Source organism: Triticum aestivum, chromosome 7A (assembly GCF_018294505.1).
Source record: "Triticum aestivum cultivar Chinese Spring chromosome 7A, IWGSC CS RefSeq v2.1, whole genome shotgun sequence".
NCBI classification, from domain to species: Eukaryota; Viridiplantae; Streptophyta; class Magnoliopsida; order Poales; family Poaceae; genus Triticum; species Triticum aestivum.
The window spans coordinates 32,014,759-32,033,225 of NC_057812.1; the positions used below are offsets into that span (position 1 = coordinate 32,014,759).

The window sequence follows — 18,467 nt, forward strand, 5'->3', positions numbered from 1 at the left end:
GTGCCACCACGTGGCGTGAGCTCGCGCCCTGGTATGGGGGACCTTTAGTACCGGTTGATGTTACCAACTGGTACTAAAGGTTTTTTTTTGAATTTTTTTTGATTTTTTTTAATTATTTGATGATTTAGTCTCTAATCACCTCTCTTAACTGCTCAAGTGTGGATCACTCATTCCAAATCATCTAACTTCCCGACCGGTCACCCATCCCTCTCACTACTCCAGCCTGAGCACGTTTAACTTTTGGGTTCTATTCTCCTTCGTTTCCAAGTCTGCACTTGTTGTTTTCCTGACAATGGTAAGATGTCAATCCTATTAACCCTCAGGAGTTTAGCTTGAGCATGAAGTCACACATTTCACCGTTTGAGTTTGAAACTATTATTTTAAAAAACAGTAATTATTTAGTAACGCTAATATTTCTTGAATAAGTTTGACCATAGTTTGACCACAGTTTGACCATAGTTTGACCAGATTTGACCAAAATTCAAAAAATTAAAATAATTATTTAGTAACACTAATATTCTTGAATAATTATGTAGTAACATTAATACTTCTTGAATAAGTAGTTTGACCAGATTTAACCAAATTTTTTTAAACAAACTGAAATTTGACCATATCTTTTTTTCTTTTTGGAATTTGAGGATTCTAAAAAATTCCAAACAGGCCATAGGCCGTCTCCATCGGATGCGGATTTTCGTGCTGAATTTTTTGATATATTATACGTCTTTTTCCGACATCGTATGCAAAAGTTTTAGCCGTTTTACATTTTCCCTACACTTTTTGCAAAACATGTCCAAATTGTAGTTTTTAAATTTTCCTAACTAGTAGATGTAGTAATATAACTACCTCTCGAAGGATTTTATTTTTTGAAGTTTTTATCATTTTCTTTTGATTTTTTCAGAACTGAATGGCGACACAGGGGGGTAGAGTTTGAAAATTGCCCTATAGTGCCGGTTTGTGTCACAAATCGATACTATAGGTCAGACCCCTTTAGTACCGGTTCATGGCACGAACCGGTACTTACTAAAGGTGATCGTGGGGCCCTGGCCTGACGCCAGCCTGCCACCACCCCTTTAGTACCGGTTCGTGCCACGAACCGGTACTAAAGGTTCAACACGAACCGGCATTAATGCAAATCCGTTCGAACCGGCACTAATGGTACCATTAGTATCGGGCCAAAATCAAACTGGCACTAATGTGCTTCACGTTTGACCCTTTTTCTACTAGTGATATTTTTTAGTATGGATTTTTTGCTCTTCTACTATGCACTTTTTGTAAGTCACTTCCTCGGAAGTACTCAGCTCACAAAATTCTGTAAAAGTTGAGCTTATTTTAATCATCATAATCTTTGTCCAGGGATGGCGAAAGAGGAAACCGACAGGAAGGTTCCAGCTATCAAATTGATTTTCGGTTTGCTCTGTAAGCAAAGCCTGACAAATTCAACATCATATTTGTTCCTGAGTGATAGTTTGGTTAGCGATGTATATGATCTTGCTCTCTGGAAGAGCTGGGGAGTTTTCATCAGTGTAAATTAGCGACAACGAAAATCCTGGAAGATGAAAACACCCATGGACACGGATGTTAAAGCAGAAGAACCTTGTTTCCTTTGTAATGTACACATTCCTTGTCTTGGTTCCTGTCTGTATTATTATTATTTGATGATTATCAATCGGGTGATGTTATTCTTCAACTTGATGGGTCTGTGAGAGATGTTCTGTGTGCTCCTTTGTTGTTCCTTTGCGGTTCTGACTCAAATTAGTTCAGTTATTTTCTTTTGTATGTAGCATTCTGTGACTACCACGCACACTTGTAGATTGTATCAAGGATGGCTTGTCTGGATCTTCTATTGTTGTTTGCCTGTCTTTCTGGAAATTGCACTTTGCTTTTCAATTGAAAACTTTTCATGTGCTGATCACTAACTACTTGAGAAACTTGATTTCTGTCTTGACAACACAACATGTGAAATAAAGAGTAGAAAAGAAAACTCTTGTAAAGAAAATGAAAGAAGAAAACATAAACTGCAAGGCTGTTGTGTACATGGGATAATCCCAGGGACCAGAATTATTCCAGTCCCGTCCACCCCGTCCCCTGTGTCGTCCACCCCGCGGGCGACCCGGGCGGAACCCTGGCCGCCGGGCAAGCTCCCTCCTCGCCAAATCTCCCTCCCCTCACCGCCGCCAGTAGGCGCCGCCGGGCAAAGCTCACGTAGCATTGGCGGCGGCGGGGCACTCCGGTTCTCCCTCTCATGGTGCTTGGGCGTTGCGGGGCGTCCGCCGTGGGAGCGCGTGATGAGGGTGTACGGCGCGCGGGAGCGCATGCGTTGCGTGGACGTAGGCGTGAGGATTTGGCTCCCATGGTGTGGCGGCGGCCGGCAGATCGGATCTCGGGGCGGCGGCCTCGATCGGTGGCGTGCGGTGCGGCCTGCCTGGTGGGCGGCACCTACGGGTGCAGATGGGGGGCCTTCCACGGCTGCGGTGACGTGGAGGCGGCGGCGCTGCGGCGGCTCCTCGATGGCCGACCGGAGTTCCATGGGAGGCGTCGCCTCCGACTCGATCTACTCCGGTTTGTGCTAGCTACGGTAGCGACTACGGTCGACGCCAATACTACCTGGATGGATCTGGCGGGTGGGCATGGGTCTGGGGGAAACTCCAGGCCGGCGTGGCGGCCGCACCATAGTCGACGCCCTCAGCGCCGATTCCCTTCTTGGAGGCTTCGATGTGGATCCTACGCCCCTACCTCTGCCATGAGCGCAGGCGAAAGCCTCCGTTCCTCTGTTTGGGCGACAATGGCACTTTGGTGTCGTCTTCCTTCCTGAAGGCGTCGGCCGGGACTGCTCAGGGTGGTGGAGTTGCTGGTAGTTCGAATTCGACGCAAGATGGCATGTAGGTGGAGCGGTGTGGCATCAACCGTATCTGTGGCATCAACCGTATCATCGACGGTGGGTCTCGGCGGCATGGAGCAGTGGAGACTCGTCGTCTGATGCGCGGAGATAGACTCGCGCAGGGGGAGTAAGCTGTCCGACGTTATGGTGGCGTTGATGGCAGAGAGGCCTGGCAAGGGCCGTGCATCAATTCTGCTCTGAGGATGGACCGATGAAAGATGGAGGTGACGACCCTTGCAGCATGCGGTGCTCATTGGGAGTGTGCTGGACCGATGTGAGATCTAATCCAGGTAGTGGCTTGGATGGGACACCCGGCTTTAGATGTTAGGCTTTGGTGCGATGTTTGTTTGATATTAGGCCCGGACATTCGGCACACCTTTATCAAGGGGTTAGGAGTAGCAACAGTGTTGCCAAGATGGTGGCTTCAGACTTATTGATGTATCACCTTGTATGGTCTTTGTGAATAATTAATAATATGGCTGCATGCATCGCCCAGATGCAGAGGCTCGGGGTACATCCTTCTTTTCTAAAAAAAAATCAGGTCAATGCCAAGCTTAATGCAGTAACTCCAGCATGTCAGTAAAATAGCCAATACAGGTTAATACATGTGATAATCACAAGCGAGCCAGCGAATTATTTGGAACATTATTTCTTTTCTAGTTGACCTAAAATGTATGTATGATTCGTAATCTGTAAATACAGAATCAGGCAAACACTATTGTTCATGTTGTAAAAATAGGAGGTCCTACTGCACAACGAATGTTGCATTTAGAGAACTAAAATCATGGCATCCCCGCAAAAAAAAACCCCCTAAAGTCATGGCTTCGCTCTACACATTCTAAAACATGCGCTGGAGGGATGCTAGGTCATATTTGTAATGATGCATTTTTTCCCCTCAAACCATATAACAAATCTGCATGCATGTGTTATATCTTAGATGAAGAATAGGAGTACAAGACCATTCATGAGTCATGACCATCAAAAGAAAAACAAGCTGCAGCAATCCTAAGACAGCTACATGCTCTGAGTACAAAGGTAGAGGTTTTCAGCGTCTCATCTGATCTGCTCAATAACTCTCAGAATGGCGGTGGAAATGTTGCAGAAAGCCCTGCCATCTCTCTCTCTCTCTCCAAATGCTCCAGGTGATAAGGACGACCATGGTTTTCAGAGTTTTCCTCTTGACGCCTTTCTTGAGCTTCTTGAATGCCAGCAGTTGCTTAACAAGATGTCAATAACATCACATTTTTAAGTCAAGATGTTCTAGAGTGCGTAGTATGCGTATGTAATCTGAACAGCTATTCACACATCCCTCCAGTTTCCTCTAAGATCTCACCTCACTAGCGAGAACACACACCAAAAGTCTGTCTAGCTCAGCCTCTCATAACCCGAGGACCAACTAAAGGAGCACAAATACACACCATACATGGTCTAGAAGCACATAGAGATATATAGAGATAGAGCAGCTACGAAAGTATGATGCTGCTGAATGGTATTTTGCTCATGTGGAGTTAACTAGCATGACCAGGATGCAAGAAAAGTATGAAGGAACTCATCACATGCCATTGATGTGAGCAATAATCCCGAAGCGACTTAAAATATATATTTGCAAGTAAAAATATGCAATTAAACTTCCTATATACTAGTAGAAGTGCATGTTAGACTATCTTCCGTAGATGCGCATAATTTTCTGTTGATCACCATAGAGAAAAATGCCAATTACTTGTATACATTATGGATAACAATCAGTTCCTGCTAGAATATTAGCTCCTTTTCGATGGGAGGCAAAGTTGACTCATTGTTTTTTCTTAACAATTCATGGGGTGGGAAAAGCAATGATTCATTGTTTCCACTAATGGCAAAGCTAGCAAAGATAATTGCACCAAAAGGTATAGAGAGAAGTTATTAGTAGCACAGACAGAACCTTAATTTCAACTGTCAATGTAGTATGATGTTGGGTGACGTGATTCACAAGCCATGTAGTATCTTCATAAAAAAAGGGAACTCATTTCTTTGAATGATCAAGAAAGTTCAAAATGTTATTTTTAGAAAACTGCAGGTACAATGTTTTCCAGTACGGCTTTGTTGCTCTGCCATACTCATTTTCTTCTACTACGCACTTTTTGTAAGTCCTTTTTTGAAATACTCAACTAATTCTCGGACGAATTTTGTCAAAGCAGAGCTTATTTTAATCACATTATCTTCGTCTAGGAATGGCGAAATAGGAAACCGACAGGAAGGTTCCAGCTCTCAAATTAATTTTCGGCTTGCTCTGTAAGAAATGCCTGACGGATTCAACATAATATTTGTTCCTGAGTGATAGTTTGGTTAGCGATGTATATGATCTTCAAAGTGCTTTCTGGAAGAGTTGGGGAGTTTTCATCGGTGTAAATTTGTGGCAACGAAAATCTTGGAAGATGGAAACACCCGCTGACATGGATGTTAAAGTAGAAGAATCCAGTTTCATTTGTAATACACACGCCAAATATATTTGCATCACCTCCCTGGGCGACGCCAGGGGGCCAAAAAACCTGCGCCGCCAGCAGCCTCCCTCGGCCATCCTCCTGCCGCCGCTGCCGCCGGCGAGGTCCGCGGTGGCGACGGGCCCGGTGCCAAGGCGCTAGGGCGGGCGGATCTGTTGCGGGATCCCCTTGAGGCGGCAGGGGCGTCTCTTGTGGTGCGCCCGTGGGCAGCAGGCAGGGCGGCGCCCCTAGCTTGGGCGGCGGTGGGCAGCGGTCCAAGACGGCGATAGGCTTCCCTTCGTGCATGGATGGTGGCAGCACTCCATCGATGAACTGGTGGATGGCTCTGCCAGAAGATGGGTCGCGGTGGCCGCGGATCTGGCGTCCCGTCTAGATCCACCGCGGCGTGGTCTTGGCCGGCCGATGGTGCATGGACGGACCGGTGAGGGTATGTAGGATCTCTACCGGAGTACCAGTAGCGGCTTACGTCTTCATGGCGAGACTCCGCGCGGTTCTAGCCAGCCACGAGATCAGGACAACACGGCTTCCGGTGAAAATCGCGCCTGACTGTGGTCTTGGCGGACGATGACGACGTCTCTGACGTCGTTTCCTTCTCGAGGCATCGTTGTTGCAGGTCACGTCAATCTGATCGGGAGGTTCCGGGGGAAACCCTAGATCTGGGTCTATCGGATCAGACGATGTCAACGTTTCGATGTCGTTTTCCTTTCTGGGGCATCGTTTTGGACCAAGTGCTGGCTGAAGGGGACAAGAGGAGGAGCGGTGTTTCATCTTGTCCATTGATGACGGCGGATCTCGGCGGCGTGGCGCAGTGGAGACTCGGCGCCTGATGAGCGGAGATGGACTCGCGCGGGAGGGTGACGCTGCCTGGCGTCGTGGTGGCAGCTAGACCAGGCAAGGTTGATGCAGCAGTACAGCTCTGAAGATGGATTGGTGGCAGGTGGCTGCGGCGGCCTCATACCCGGCAGGTGTCCTGGTTGAGGAGCACGCCGGACTGGTGGGTGCCCATACCCGGCAGGCGTCCTGGCTGGGATCTCAAGTCTTAGATGTTAGGTTTGGCTGCGAGGTCTGTTTGGTATTAGGCCTAGACTTTCAGCGCCCCTTCATCAACTGGATAGGAATAGCGACAGATGTTGCTTAGTCGGTGGCTTTAGTCTTACTGTTGTATGACTTTGTAAGGCCTTGTGTCAATAATTAATAAAATAACTGTATGCATCGTCCAAATGCAGAGGCCGGGGGTCGTCCTCCTTTTTTAAAAAAAAGTTTGTAATATACACATTTGTTGCCTCGGTTCTTATGTGTAATATTATTTTATGATCATCAATTGGCTGATGTTATTCTTCAAGTAGATGGGTCTGTGAGAGATGTTCTGTGTCCTTTGTTGTTCCTTTGCGGTTCCGAGTTAAATTAGTTCAGTTATTTCTCTTGTATGTACCATTCTGTGATTACCACACAAACTTGTAGATTGTATCAATGATTGGTTGTCTTGATCTTCTATTGTTGTTTGTCTGTGTTTCTGGAAATTGCACTTTTCTTTTCAGTCGAAAACTCTTCATCTCTGCCTGTCGCATGTCTGATCACTAACTACTTACGAAACTTGATTTCTGTCTTGACAAATGCTGATATGGCAACACAACTTGTGAAACAAAGAGCAGAAAAGAAAACATAAGCCAAGGCATGCTTAGATCAAAGTTAGATGCCGAAACCTTGAAGGCTGTCGGCCAAGCTTTTGTGCATGGGATAATCACAAGCAAAGGATTTAGGAATTGTAACTAAATATAGATTTGGTTCATAATATGCGAAAACGAAAGTGAACCACTTTTCATTGCATTCAATCTGGACCATATCAGGTCAATGCGAATCTTAATGCAGCTTTGCATTGCATACAATCTGGACCATATCAGGTCAATGCAAAGCTTCCTGGACCAGCTAATCACATCTATTTTCAGTTTCTTCTAAATTTCATCTCACTAGCAAGAAGATACACCACAAGTCTTTCTAATTCAGTGCTCCACAACCTAAGGACCAGCCAAAGGAACACAAACACAAAAGATGTATAAATGGTCTAAATTATATGTAGAGGCAGAGTGAGCAATATTCAAAACTTCTAGTTAACTTAGCAGCTCAGAAAGTGTGATGCTGCCAAATGGTGTCTAGTTCACGATTTAACTAGCATGACCATAGTGCAATAAGAGCATGAAGGAATTCATCATACGCTATTGATGCATATGCATTAAGTTCGAATCGACTGGAATCCAGATTTCCAAGTCAAACTATGCAACTAAACTCCGTAAAGCAGCAGAGATACATCTAAATGTTCCTCATGTTGGTCAGATAAATGCACATGATTTTCAGTTGTTCACAACAGAGAACAATGACGGTCAAATGTATACATTGTGGATAATATTCACTTCCTGAATCTTGACCCATACTGTGATTACCATACAAACTTCTATTTATGCAAAGGATGCCCTATCTTGATCATCTCTGTCCGTATGCCTCTCAGGAATCGCAATTTGCTTCTAAACAACAAGCTATATCATTATCTGCTGGGCATGCATCAGATTTATAGAGTTCGTCAAGCTGGGAGAAATTGGCATTCTAGCTGACATGATTGATCGGTTTCTACAAGACCGCCATGTCAGCTGCCGCCTGACCATGATATAGTCTGGCTCGCTAGCTACTATGCCGCCATCGACCATCAGCTCAGAGCTCAGGTCTCCGGTGACCCCCTCCAGCCCTTGAAACTTCTCTTGCAGTTTACCATCAGCATGATGCAGACGCCGCTGCCGAGGAACCGAAGCACGTCGCCCTCCTCCTGAATCCTGACCCCAGTTTAGCATGGACAAAAGCACAGGAAAATAAATACCACTTCTGGGAGTAATTCAGAAAGACATGCTGTTGACAAACTGATAATACATATAAACAACGTGCACATGGATAACTCCATTTCTATATTCTCAATATAGTCTTGGGAAGGAAGAAGTATCATATTGCCACGCTCTTTAATTACTCCTCCACTTTGCATACTTCGTTCATCTTCTCTCGATGGACATGCTGCGCACTTCTCAACATGACACATTGTACAAACTTCGATTCGAACAAATGAAGCATTTCTCCATGGTACAAAATTAGGTGTCTTCGATGAGAAAGAATCATGTCTATGAATGTTGGATCTGTAGCACTAGCAGCACACTTTCCTGTCAATTTTTCATCGTTTCTCAGAAGGCACACACCAATGACCAGATTGTAATTAGTCCATAATTTATTTCAGTTACTTCTAAAATCTCAACTCATCGGCAAGAGAACATATCAAAAGTTCAGTAATCGAATGTACACTCATAACCTGATGAAGAAGCACATAAAAGGTGCATATGGTTTAGAGGTATATAAAGAGACGGGGCGGGCAAAACTTTGGTTAAATTAGTGTGATAAGTGTGACGCTGCTGAATGGTGCGTAGTTCATGATGAGTAACAGTGTCTCTTCTGTTGGCCACCTGCAGTTTATTTTCCGTTGTTCGCCATGTATACATGGGGTAAATAGTCATTTTCAGTTTGAACTAATATCTCAACTCATTTTCAATGGGAGACAAAGTTGCATCTCATTTTTGACTTGCTCATAGAGTGGAGGAAATGAGCTAGACACAGGCTCTGTTGCTTTTTTCCATTTTTTTTGAAAAGGGGAAATACCCCGGCCTCTGCATCATCATGATGCACACAGTCATTTTTATTAAAAGGAAATAAATAGGTCTGAAACGTACATAGTATCAACTAAAACGACAAAAAGAAAAAAGAAAACACCCTGTTCACACTCTTTTACCATGCAATTTCAGCCAATTCTGATCATACCCTGTTAAAGTTAAGCTTGCTTATTTTAACCATAAGAATCATTGTCCAGGGAGGTACCACCTCTAAATTAGTTGTGGTTTGCTACGTAGGCGTAGCCTGATAGATTCAGTAGCATATTTGTTCACAGTGATACTTTCGTTAGTGATGCATATGACCTTGTAAACTGCTTTCTCGAAGAGCCGGGGACACAACAGCAGCAGGATTTGGGTGCCACCACCCGACGTGACCAACACCTTGATGGCCTAATTTGAGAAATTCATCGAGCTGAATAAGGTACATAAAGATTTAGGGACGGTGGTGTTTGAACTGCTGGCACAGACGTACACGGTGGCTGGAAAGAAGTTTCCCGGGATGCGACATCATCTGAAGATAAAAAATGTAGAACTCAGTGAGGAAACAGACAAGCTGGTCGATTCCATCTCTGTTGATTAATTATGTTGATTAGCACCCCACTTTATTTCATCTGAATAATAGACAACATAATGCTCTCAAACTTTTTGTTCTTTTCTTTTGCAAAACCTCTAACTTCAGGATGAACAATGAAATGTTAGCCTGACATTTATTTCTCCTCACCCGTTGTTTTCTTCTGCATGATTTTCAGTTGATCACAACAGAGAATAATGCCATCACATATATACATTATGGGTGAACAATCATTTCCCTCTAAGTTAGGTCAAGCCATTTCACATATATACCATACTGTGATTACAATACAAACTTCTATTTGTATAAAGGATCTCCTGTCTTGATCATTTCCCGCTAAGTTAGGTCAGGCCATTTCTATTTGCACAGGCTCGCAGCAATGGTGCTGTCAGTCATCGGATCAGAGCGCAGATCATTTCATCTTTATATACTGCACAGATCGAGACTTCAAACAAACTTGGCACTTTTCCATGGGACAAAATTAGGTTCTACATTTGCCAGGCTTGCATCAGAGAATCAGGCCTATGCATGTTGGAACTGCAGCAGCCCACTTTCCTATCAATTTTTCATTGTTTCTCATTGGCCCAATCCTTCGACCAGAACACATATTGTGTACATTATCTTTCAGTTTCTTCTAAGATCTCAACTCATCAGCAAGAAAACATATCAAAAGTTCAGTTGTGAGTGCACACTTAACACCTGCAGAGACGGTGCATATGGTTCAGACATATATATGGAGAGAAAGTGGTCAATGCTTAAAACGGTCAGTTAAATTAGCAGCGTGATAAGTGTGATGTGTGTCGCAAAAAAGGAGATAAGTATGGCGTTGCTCCCGTGCCGCTCCCGAGCGGCACCGGGGTGCCCCAACCCTAGCAGGCCTCGGCTCCCCACCACCTCCCTCCTCCCCAGCCGCCGCCGGGCAAGGCCCGCGCGGTGCCGGCGGTGGTGGGATTTCTCTCTGGCGGCGGGCGGCTCCTCGGCGCTCTGGATCTGCGTGTGGCGGCGGCTGCATGGGGAAAGCTCCTCGGTTCATGGCTGCACGGGGCAACGATGCAGCTCCACTTCCTGCATGGGCGTCTTGCTGCGGCGACTTGATGGTCGGGCGGCACAGCTCTCTCGCGACGGCAAGACTGCCCTCTACTGGATGGGCGCCTTCGTGCGACGCCGGCTTGTCTCTTCTTGTGGCTTGGCTCCGGCTTGCTGCAGGGCGTGGAGGCAACGAGGTCGCGGGCTCTAGCGACTCTGGATCATGGTCTGTTCATGACGAGTAAATAGTATAAAACTACTACTTTACAGGCTATGGTTCCAAAAAACTATCGGTTTTTAATTTTTCGCTGATAACTACCAAGTCAGGGGTTGACTGTTTCAAAAGACCCTAAACACTCGTTCCTAGCGATTTAAACCGTTTTATGACAGATCGGGCCCACTCTTAAACAATCTGTTTGTTTGACCGTTAACTTACATATGGGACCCACATGTAAGTTGCCTCTTGTTCCTCTTATCTTCTCTTCTCTCCTTCTGTCTCTTTCTTCTTCCTCTCCCCTACAACCACCACCCACCGGCGGCAAGGAAGAACGCCGCGCGGAGGAGCAGCCGCATTGCAGGAGCACGGGCCGCACCTTGGCCAGGGGCTCAGGCCGTCGCGAGCCGCGCGCCATGGCCGGGAGCGCGCCGAGGAGCAAGGGCCGCCTCCAGCTGCGCCATGGTCAGGTGCTCGGGCCGTCGCGAGCCGCGCGCCATGGCCAGGAACGCGGAGGAGCAAGGGCCCCCGCCAGCCGCACCATGGACAAAGGCTCTGGCCGCCTCCAGCCGCGCGCAATGGCCCAGGAGCAGCGGCAGTTGTCGGCAAGGAGCTCCTCCACCTAGCCCGTCGAGAAACGAGGAACACTCGTTCCTAGCGGCGGCCTTCGCGACGAGGAACGACTAGAGAACCCCGCCTCCGCGACAAGGAACGCGGCGGCCGCGCCGCCTTCTTTCGCTTGGCCGCGACCAGGCCGCCGGCGAGCTGCCTGCGCCGTTCCTGAGAGCAGTCAGGGACCCAATTGCTTTTTTTAGAAAACAGCCAGGGACCCGATTGCTTTTTTAAAAAAGTTATAGGGACCTCATTGCTTTTTTAAAGAACTTACAAAAATACTGACATATGGGCCCTACATGTAAGGTAACAGTCAAACAAACGGTTCTCTTACATGCGGGTTCCAACTGTCATAATCATGATTAATTTTAAAGCATTTTGTGATTAGGGTTTTTTGAAACAGCCAACCCCTGACTTGGTAGTTATCAGTGAAAAATTAAAAACCGGTAGTTTTTTAGAACCCTAGCCTGTAAAGTAGTAGTTTTATGCTATTTACTCGTTCATGACTGATCCGGCGTGGTTGCTCAATTTAGATTTGGACGGCTTGGTGGTGGTGATCCAGATTCGATCGGTCGAGTGGGGTGACTGCAGACTGTGTTGCAGTGACCTCTTGCGGCTCCACGGTGATGGTGGTCACCGAGGGATCTTCGGGTGGGTTAATCTTTCTATGTCCAATGGTTGACTTCGGTGGTGAGATGCAAACTATAAACATCGGTTTGACGCAGAGGAATGGTTGTGCAGTGGCGGCGGTCATCGTATGTAGCTGCTGGGATTACGGAAAAGTGGTGGCGACAACACTTGAGTGACTTCGAAGGTGGTGCTGTGAGCACCCGGTCGCGAGATCCGGGGTGAAAGCCTAGGTTGACCTGAGTTGGTTATACTTGGCAATGGCGATGTTTTTTTACGTCATTACCTTATTGAAGGCATTGCTCGGATATGCTTGCACTGATTCTTCAGGGTGAAAACCTAGATTCAGGCCTTGGTGGTTGGATCCGGTGACGGCAACACTTGAGTGTTGCTCCCTTCTTGAAGGCGTTACTGTTCAAGAACCTCGTCGTCTCTGTGATGTCATGAGATGGTTGGTGCGGATATGGTCGTTGATATAGTTTGCCGATCGTGGATCTGGTCGCTTCGGGTTTTTCTTTTACTCGCCTACACATAGCTTTGGTCTTATATGACTTTGCTATCTGGCGTGTTTTTTGGTGTGCGTATGTTGGTGTTGGCTGTGTGCATCCTAACTATGCAGAGGCCGGGTGTGTGCTCTTTGAGTTTGTATCCTCTTGATGCTCCTCTTTGAGCTAATAAAATCCACCCTTTATCGAAAAAAAGTATGGCGTTGCTGAATGGTGTGTACCTCATGAGGAGAGGAGTACCAGTTAAATGTTTCTCACACTGGCCAGCTGCGTGCACTTTTCGGTTGGTCACATGCCGATCACATGTATACCTTGCTGTAAAAAGATTCATTTTCAGTTCTCTCTCCATTCTCTCACTTTCGTTGAGGCAAAGTTGCATCTCATTTTCGTTTCTAATCTTCTGATAGAGGGGACAAAACTAGATATGCATGAGGGCGAAGGTCTAGAGAAAAGCTGGCATGGACGTACACTGTGGCTGGGAAGAAGTTACCCGGGTTGCGACACCGCCTAAAGATCGAAAACATATGGAAGTCGGCGAGGAAACTGCCAAGCTGGTCGACTCCATCTGATCCATCTGTGTTGATTGATTATGTTGATTATCATCCCACTTTGTTTGATCTGAATAATAGACACCAGAGTGCTCTAATTTTTGTTGTTGTTTTCTTCTGCAAAACCTGTAACTCCAGGATGTATACCGTAATGTTAGCCTGACATTTCTGCCTGTTTGTTGGAGTTCTTGGGCTGTTTTAAATGCTCTGCTTTTCAGTTGTACAGTGGCCTTCTCTGCGGTCGACCTGAATGAACTATACATTTTTCGCTTGTTCGAATCAAATGTTGAATTCATTTGCTCTAACTGCAATGTCCTTATATGTGGGATATGAGTTGCAATGAATGAGTCCGTTGCCACCATGAAATGTGTCAAGACCATCACAACTTTGCACTCATTTTGCATTGGTGGAAATAATTGTTTCTTGTCTATAAGATCGTTGCTAACTTCACGAGGAATGATTGCAACCATCATCTGGATTTCAATATCTACACAAAAATAAATAAAAGCTAGAGAGTACCTTGCCGCGAAGATTACAAGTGGGCAAATGTAAACAGAAAAATAACTTACAAACGTACTACCTCATGAGGGCAGGACTACGCGGCCGGGAGGGCGGCACTGGCCAACGGTGGCGTCCTGTAGCCGAGAGGCAAGATCTTGGTCGGGCTCGTACATTTCCTCTTTTTTTTTTTTGAATAGTTATGTACATTTCTGGTGGACATGAAAATGTACGACTGTTTACTAGATCTACACCCTGGCCCATTCAGGCCTCCTTTGGTTTGAAGCAATTTTATAAGATAGGATTTCTATAGAAAAAATTCTTTTACAACCCTTTATTAGAAAAATAAATATTAACCTAGACTCAATTAAAAAAAATTCTTTGATGTGAATCAAAGGACATCTCTTTTGCTATTTCTATTCATAGCATTTGAGATACATGTCATCTAATTTCATATGACTTTCCCATTCTTATAATTTTCCTAACCTATGAACCAAATGAGGCCTCGGTTGTGGACCGTCCGACTGTGCTGGGCTGAACCCTGAGCCCATACGAAAACCTACACCCCGGGCCTGGCCCCTCAGTGCCCGGGGTGTGGCCCTGCCCCTGCTTGTGGTACTACTTTTGCATAATCATTTTTGCAGTCAATGTGTTTCAAGGCTAATGGTTGATCCCGATGTTTCCTGTCGCATGTTGTTGATCGCTTTGGCACGACATTTTTGTGCCAGGTCATTTGTATCCCTATTCATCTCTACTTCTAATGGAGCAGTTGGTAGCCTAGTACTCTGATTTTATTTTCGTCCGATTTTATTTCATCCCACCACCCATCTCACTGATTTTTCTCCTTCTCATTAAAAAACCAAATCCTATTAAAGGGAGATCTTGTTTCGTGCTTGTTGTGGCAGGTGTTTATTCATTTTAATCATGTAAATAATAGGTAATTAATAATTTAGAAGTTGCGTCATATATGTGAGATCACCTTTCTAAATTATAGACATAATATTTTATCGATAGCCTTTCAAAATAAAATGAGATATTTCTCAATAAGAAATCATTAAGCCCACGCACTATGTCATTTATTATTTTCATTATCTCTACTATTAATTGACAACCACAAGTTTCCTAATATAACAAATATAATATATCTTTTTCTTATGGGCGTGTGCATCCGCGAGCCCCCGCGGAGGGACATCGTGCGCGACACCATGGAGGACGCCGTAGTCGGGCCTGATTTCGGTCGATACTCAAGAATGTCAGGGCGTGCATCACAACGTCGAGGACGGCGGTGGCGGAGGGCGGGTCGTCAGACCGCCACGTACATGTGTTCGTGACACGGTCATATTATATTTCTTATCGGTCATACAGAGAGGCAGACAGACTACATGCTCAAATCAAGTGTGACCATTCAAATGTTAACAAATTCGTTAAAAAAAATGTGTCCTACTATACTCGGTAATCGCTTTTGTACGTAATAGCCATTCATGCAAAAAATATTCTAGAAATCAAACACAGAATCAATTTGGAAAGCTAACCATTAATGCAATTAATTAGTTAGAGAGTTAATTATATATGCTCTTAATTAAGTCCATTTAAATAGGAATTATTTTTATCATCGAATCAATTTGTAAACCGAGTGATTAATGCAATTAGTTGATTAGATAGACACTTAAGGGCATGTACAATGGTGCTATCTTAGGAGTGCCACGTAGGATAAATGAAGAGGTGGAAGAGAGAGAACTCATAAGAAAAGACTTGTCTTCTCTTATTTAAGATAAGACAAGAGGTGATCTCTTAGCACAATTTGTCTCACCATGTTTTAAGGAGTTACTAGTTATTGAAGATAAGGCTAAGATATAACCCATTGTAGACATACTTTTTTGTCATCTCTAAATTGCATGAAAGACTTAAGATAAGACTGTCTTATCAACCATTGTACATGCCCTAATTATGCCCACACATAATTAGAAGTAGTGATTTCCCCAATTAGGAAGATAACAAATTGATTTGGTTGGTAGTTAAGTAGGCATGCAGAGAATTAGGTAGGCTTTTAATTATTTATGTAATCTCTATTCCTAATGGGTGAGTTGGTAGGTGGTATCGTCGCTTCGTAATCCCTTGATCGAACGAACGAAGACATCTCCCCCTTCCCCACCGATTCCCCCTGATACGTCTCCAACGTATCTATAATTTTTGATTGCTCCAAGCTATATTATCTACTGTTTTGGACTATATTGGGCTTTATTTTCCACTTTTATATTATTTTTGGGACTAACCTATTAACCGGAGGCGCAACCCAGAATTGTTGTTTTTTTGCCTATTTCAGTGTTTCGAAGAAACGAAATATCAAACGGAGTCCAAACGGAATGAAACCTTCGGGAACGTGATTTTCTCACCGAACGTGATCCACGAGACTTGGACCCTACGCCAAGGCATCAGAGAGGCGGTCACGAGGGTGGGGGTGATAATCCTGAAGTATAGGGGACCGCAACAGCTTTCGAGGGTAGAGTACACTAGTGCAGAACCGGGCAATAGCACCGGTTCGTAAGGCCCTTTAGTGCCGGTTCGGTAACCGACACTAAATTGTAGGCACTAAAGCCCCCCACCCTTTAGTACCGGTTCAGCACGAACCGGTGCTAAAGGGCAACCACGTGGCACGAGCCAGCTCCGTGGGCGCGTAGGACATTAGTACCGGTTGGTAACACCAACCGGTACTAAATGTTTGGGTGTGTTTTGGTTTTATTTTTTATTTTTACTTTAATTTTGTGTTTTCAATTTAATTTAGTGATTGTTTTACATTATAATGAGTTGTTAAATCATTAGGTGAATGTACCGCAGATTAGTTTGACTGGATGCGTGGATCCTAGCTAAGTCATCAAGTATATGTCATATCCATATTATATATACTTGATCACCTACTTAAGTGATCGAGGTAATATGGATATGGCATATACTTGATCACTTAGCTAGAATCCATCCAGTTGAAACTAATATGCAATTTCTTTCATAAATGATATAATAACTCATCATCATCATCATATTAATATAAAAACTCTTGCATCATATATATCATCACCAACGGTTTTCATAGCAAAGATATCATTGAGTTCAACATGGTAATGATATTATAAGCGTTCATAACACCACAAAAGCAAATCACTCTTTGAGATTAAGTTCAGGATGAAGAACACGGACATGAGAGGACAAGTACTAAGAGCATGAACTAGCTAATTAATCACTCCTGCTGTTCTTTCTCAGGTAAAATAGCATAGAACATGTATAGCTTTGCTGATTCATCATATTGGAGCATGCAGATGAACCTATCTCCTAATCGTGGATTGCACTTCTGATTGCTGCCCCTAGTACTTCTCTGTGATCGTTCATAATTTTGCTCCAGTCTTTTACTATTAAGCATTCCTTGCTATTAGAAATCCTGAATGCACTAAAGTGCATTGTAGGATATCTTGGCCGTAAGCTAACAATATTCATGGTACCTTTAGTCTCGATCCAATCAGGCACAACATTCATCGGGAGTCCCTGTTGAAGAACATCGTATAGTAACATACTTAGCAATGAAGTTTAGCTTAAAAAAATAATGTATGCAAAAGATGCACTGAGGAGAAATAGTAGAAATCTTACCATCTTTCCTAAATATATGTGACCGTAGTTCAGTACGAACACTATTGGTCACACGTTTTGAGTACTAACATTTCTAAGTGCAGGAAAGAAATTTGTCTTGACAACATCAAGATCCTCAAGCCATGAAACATAATGACTTGTCTCCTCGCAGTTTAGTTCAGCCCCGGGACAGTGGACGGTCCTGTCTACCAAGCGCCGGACATGTTTGCTTGATTGGAAGTAAGCTGTCAATATAAATTGAGATCTATTAATTATTCAACTGGTTCAAATAATCTCATATCGAAGATATAAATATGGTTGAGAAACTCACATAATGGTAGAACTAGAGGCGTCTGCACATCGACCCAGATGTCTCTATTACCTTCAATATCATCTTCCAGACGAATATCAAAGGTGATAATCATATCAGGCTCAAATGCATAAGCCTTGCATAGTGCTTGCCAAGTTTTGCTTTCAAAATAGGTGTATGTATCTGCATTGTATAATTTGACGTTGAAGGTATAACCATGCTCGGTCTTCAAGTAAAATCTTTTTACCTCCATAGTTTCGTTAGGACTGAAACCTATCTTATCCAAGAAAAAAAATTCTTGCATGGCAGGGGATACCCTAGTAGAATAGTGAAAACTTAAAAATTAAAAGTTGAAGCAAATGAAGCATAAGTCATGCTTAATTACGAAAAAAGACTTGTCGTTGTGACTTACCGTATCTACTTCGAAGTTCTCATCCAGCTTGATGCTGAAGCGTCTATCATCAACTAGAAAATTTCTGCCGCACAGGCCGCGTTGGTCTTCACAGTATTCGCACATAATGAAATCGTGTTCGTCGTCAGACGACATTCCTATGTTCATAGGTGAAACATTAAACACTTATTAGTTCTATTAATTCAACTAATTCTGTTAATTCAACTAGTTTAACTAATTAATTGAACTAATTCAACTAAGCACTTACGAAAAATATACCTAATTAATTGAACTAATTTAACTAATTAATTCAACTAATTCAACTAAAATCGTTATATTAATTTTCTTACTAAAAATAAGGTAGCTAGTTCTATATAATAAAATGTTAATTAGATAATGAAATCTCATATAACTAAATTAAATATATATCTAACATATAATTTATATCTAATTCATCTAACATTTGACATTAATATCTAACATATGTTCATAT

At 43.8% G+C, this 18,467-nt stretch overlaps 1 pseudogene; it reads left to right on the forward strand.

Moving 5' to 3' along the window:
* The window catches only part of LOC123152895 (LIMR family protein Os06g0128200-like), a 6,225-nt pseudogene extending 1,091 nt beyond the window's left edge, over positions 1-5,134 (forward strand).
* The last annotated feature ends 13,333 nt before the right edge of the window (positions 5,135-18,467 follow it).